Here is a 5436-nt window from a genome sequence, read left to right on the forward strand (position 1 = left end):
TAATAATAATCAATTATTATTATATACCTTAATATTAAGAAATTTCATTATAAAGGCATACTAATTTTTATCAAAACCTATTAAGTTTTGTGGCAATTCTTCCAAGTGTGCATATATGCGTTATTGCCAGTCAACTGACTAAAACTGACTTTAATTAAATACAAATATCAAATAATAATGACATGCTAGATGCCTACAATTTATGAGATAGGGACTATATTATAAGTCTTATATAAGCAAAAAAGAACTGGAATATTCAGCAGTTATATTGTTAATCAAATTTTTTATAATTAAATTCATCAGATTTTTCTTTAATTAAAAAATATGGCAATAGCTCATACTCTCTTCTTATCCTTGGCGGTTATCCTCAATTCTATTAGTGAATATGATAATATTATATATTCATACATTTAATTATATGTTTGTAAGCTATACGCCCTGTTGCTACAGAATTCGTACCATATGTGCTCGTGCACACATGGTACACTCGAAAGCGGTTATCCATAATTTTCGGACAAAACACCTTCTGCATGACTCCTCTATCTCCCCCCAGACACAAGAATAAGCTAAATTGATACGTACGTCCTAAATTACAACCCGATATAGATTTATGTGTTAAATGTGCCGGTATGGTCCAACGCTACTCTGGATATAAGCTGATATAGCGCTAATCTGAACGAGCTAATCTAGAGCAATAGTCAGTCGGTTTTTTGAAAATATATTTTATATAGGTGACGTTAGAAAATTAGTTTAAAGACTGGCTAGCCTAGATGATGAGAAAACAATACCTTGTTTTTGATATACTTCATTAGGGCGCGAAAGGACTGACTATGATGTGAAAAAAACTTGAGAGTGAACTGGCGCAACATCATTCACGGTGTGCTTGAAAGGAGTTTTGAATTTTTTCTTGCATTTTTGATTTTCCTATTGTGTATGTTGCGCTGGCTTCCTACAAGCATTTTAGGCTCAAAATTAAAATCTTTTATTGGTCCCTTTTCGACAAAGGGCCCGGTTTCTGCCATTTTGACAGTTTTACTGGGAAAAGCCTGATGAAAGGGTTCGAAACTGCCTTTCTTTTTTATATTTTCTCGGTATAACTTATTTTAATCAAAAAATTAAATACGCCCTTTGAGCCCTTTTCCAGGTAAGACGCTTTTTCTGCAAGTTTTGCGAGTTTTACTAGGAAACGCCTAATAAAAATATTCCAAACTGCCTTTCTTTTTTACATTTTCTCAAAATAACTTATTTTCAAATATTTCCTACAATTTTTCAATTATAACCTGAAAAGATAAGTTACTTATTGGGTCCTTTTCGACAAGACCCTTTTTCCTGATTTCTGCAATTTTACTCCAAAAATTCGATTGACCTGTTTCAAATTCAATGTGTTTTCTTCAAATTTATATGGTTTTATAATTTAAGCTCAAAATTTAAATCTTTCGTTTGGACCTTTTTGGACGAGGGCCTTTTTGGTGATTTTTGCGAATTTCATTAGAAAAAGATAATAAAAGTATTTCACATTGAATTTTTTTAATACTGTTTATGATTATGTATTTAAAGCTTGTGATTCAAACAACATAATAAAAAAATAAGGCAGAGTTTGTCCGAAAATGGTTTAACAAAAACCGTAATTTACTTATTTTTTTAAATCAAACCTGAGAAAATATATACAAAAAGTTAATTCAGAACAATAAAGTGTGATTTTTTACATGAAATTTGTAAACAAAATACTTTTTTGAGTTTAGTTAAGAGTCGTTTTTTTCAATCGAACTTGCAAAAATCATAAAAACAGGCCTCATTCAAAACAGGACCCGAAGAAAGATTTAAATTTTCATCTTAAATTAAATAGTCATATAAATCTGAACAATTACTTTCATCAAAATTTTGTAATAAACTTGCGTAAGTAACCAAAAAGATCCTTATTCGAAAAGCGCCCGATTAGGAAGGCTTTCTTTAGTCTTTTGGAGTAAAATTCGGACAATTTTTTGAATAAAGGGCCTTATCTTGAACAGGGCTCAAAGGACGTATTGAGTTTCGTGATTGAAATGAGTTTTTCTGAGAAAACGTAAATAAGAAAGGCAGTTTTGAACACTTTCGCAAGAGGCTTTCCCAATAAAACACGCAAAAATGTCAGAACAAGGGCCTTATCTCGAAAGGGGACCAAAGAAAGATTTTCATTTAGAGCTTAAAATGTTTATAGGAAGTAATCGCCACGTATCCGACAGTAAAATCCAAAATAAAATCTAAAATATAAATATATATTTTAAAACCAAAAAAATGCAACAGTACAGTTAAAATTTCCACAAAGAAATTAATTTTTACCGAAAATGATGAAACGTCAAACCAAAAAGGTCACTTTTCAACGAAAAATGTAATATTTGATACTTCAACCACAACATATTTTTATTTTCTAGAAAATAGTAGAATTTCCAACCAAGAAAGACTTTCAGTCAATGAAGAAAGAAATTTCAACTAAAATGTTTAATTTTCAAGCAATCAAGGCAAATTTTCATCAAAATAGTTGAGTCGTTAACCCAAAAATATTAATTTTCAGCAGATGAGTTCTTTTTTAAACAAATACTGGAATCGGTAACCAAATAGCTGATTTTTCAACCAAAGATAAAGTAGTTCAATTTTCTGTTCAAAAATTTAATTTTCAATAACAAAATTTTTTTGTAATTATTAAAATTAAACTTTTTCTGAAAGAATATCTATTACTGAACATTTGGAAAATTCAATCTCAGTTATTAAAGTTTACCGACCTGACATTTATTCTTTAACATTTCGCAAGACAAATTATTACAATAATGTCAAACATTCTCCTTTTGGTCCATATATCCCAATTATACTAAAAGTTCGGTAACGTTTCCTAACCAAATTTTTTCCGTGTACTCTCTTCATTTCACTAGGAATCGAATCACAGAATTTCCGATTACCGGTCGAGTGCTTTTCCATTAAGGTATTAGAGATATCGAAAAAAGAATCTTTCTTCAGAAATACCCGCTATAGGAATCTGTATTATCATCAGAGATAGTTATCATCAATCAGTGTAGATATCTTTTTCACCACCGTGGAAAGTAAATTGTTTAAATTTGCAAGGAGGGTAAATCTTTTTTCAGACAAAATTTAATTTAAAATTTTTTTAAATTTATTTTCCATCTAGTCTGAAAATGACATGAACTATTTTCTGTTATTTGAAGAGATAACTTGATTGATAGGTAGATTTCTATTTTCACGATGGTGAAAAAGATATCTACACTGACTGATGGTAACTATCTCTGATGATAATACAGGTTCCTTTAAATTAAAAACATCAATTTTCAATCAATCAGAGAAATTTTGAATTAAAATGATTCTTCGGCCAAAACCTGAAATTTAAAGAGAACAGTTATACTCGCAACCGAGTAGGGGAATTTTCAACGAAGAAAGATAGATTTTCAATCCAAAAGGAAGGATCTTGATCAAAACAATTCAATTCTCCACCTAAAAAGTTGACTTTCTAACAAAATAGCTGAACTATCAAACAAATCGGACAAATTTTCAATAAAGTAAAATAATTAAATTTTCAATCAAATAATTAAATTGTCTACCAAAAAGACGAATTGTTAAAAAAAAACAAATGAATTTTCAACTAAAAAAGATACTTTTGCGACTGAATAATTGAATTGTCAACCAAAGAGATTAATTTTCAACAAAGAAAAAAAAGGATAATTTTCAAACATAAGATTGTATACTTTAGAAAAAATTTAAGATTGTCTATAAAATATACCTGGAGAGAAAAATAAAATCCTTGATCAGCTGAACGTTAATTTTCTCTTCTGGAATTTTGCATCGTCAACGCAATTTGATTTTTGTCGGGATTATAGGAAATTCTAGGTAAAATCCATCAAGTTTAAAAATTCATCTCCGAAAAAAATGTACCAGAAAAATGTAATTCTCTGTTTCTTGTTGCAGAATTAAGTTCACAATTTGAGAGTTTACCTAATGGCAACCCTATTCCGTGCACTCCTCGTCCCAGACTTTCTTCTCTTGATAGGCGTAGTTCTCTGGCTTCTTCAGAAAGGACTGATCCTCCTGCCGAGCCCGTTTTGCGGACCAGGTCCAGTTCTGCTGATGCCAGGCATTCTTTTTTACACGTACTTGGACATAGTCTTGAAGAACTTAAATTTATTCGATTTATTCCCATCACGAATCCGAACCGGAAATTCGAAATTCGAATTTACACTTTTCCTGCCGATACAGAACTTCAATTGAGAGGAAGACTTAATATTCTTGTGCCCGTCCCAACCGAACCACAACCTGTATTATCAACATCCAATGGTGACGTCTTTGCAATCTTAGTAGAGAGGACTAAAACATTTCGTGGAATGTATTCAATACAATATGACGCTCAAAGACGGTCAAAAATAAACATGTACAGCGGTAAGGTTAAAGGAATGACCAACAAAGAAATCCAGGACTCTCCATCAGGCAGCTCTTCACGAATCACACAGGTTTATAGAAAAGAATTCATACAACATTAATTTCATTTCTAAGAAAGTGTAAAATTTAAATATAATGTTCTTTCTGATACGAAATCGGATAAAAATGTTAGAAGTAACTATAATAATTACAATAAAAATTTCATGTATGTATTGTCGTTCTCATTGCTTTAATCTTAGGCCAATGCCCCATTCCCTTCAAAAATATCTGTGGCAATTCTAAACTTGTTTAATAAAACATTGGATTAAGATATTGCAAAAAAGGTTTCTTTTGAATAACCTCCTGGAATTCAATTCACTATTGAGCAATTCCATGTCAAATCATCTGAAGAATTTCAGCTATTGTCAGTAATTTTCATGATATAGATATAGAGGTATTTTTTTTAATTATTCATAATACGACGCAGTTTTGAAGAAACATTTTTTAAACAACAAAATTTCAAAAACTTTTTGAATTGTTCAAACACTAATTTTGAAACTGAATTACTGAAAAAACACTTTTTATTTCCTTAATTTTTTTATATAGATAGCTTACAATGTCCTCTGCAATCCCTGTAAATATCGAAATGGGATCTCCCTTAGCTTTCAAGAAATAAGAAAAAATCTACGCCAAAATAATGCACATGGTTGGAAAATCCACGTAGACAATAGACGAACAATAGAAGAATATTTTAATCGTATGCACGAACTTCCAGAGCTCAGACACGTTTTTGAAAAAACTATTTCAGTTTTCTATTAAAAAAGATTTCAATTGATTTTTCACTATCAATTAATGAATTTTTAAACCAGAAATAAGTTTCTAAGTAACAAATTGAATTTTTAATCCAAAAAGACGAATTTTTAACCGAAAAAGATGACTTTTTAACAAAATTGTTGAATTCTCTACCAAAGAGTTGCATTTTATTCAAAACAGAGAAAAATTTTCTTAAAACAGATAAGTTTTTATTTTAAAATAAAA

This window comes from Belonocnema kinseyi, chromosome 6, assembly GCF_010883055.1.
Source record: "Belonocnema kinseyi isolate 2016_QV_RU_SX_M_011 chromosome 6, B_treatae_v1, whole genome shotgun sequence".
NCBI lineage: Eukaryota > Metazoa > Arthropoda > Insecta > Hymenoptera > Cynipidae > Belonocnema > Belonocnema kinseyi.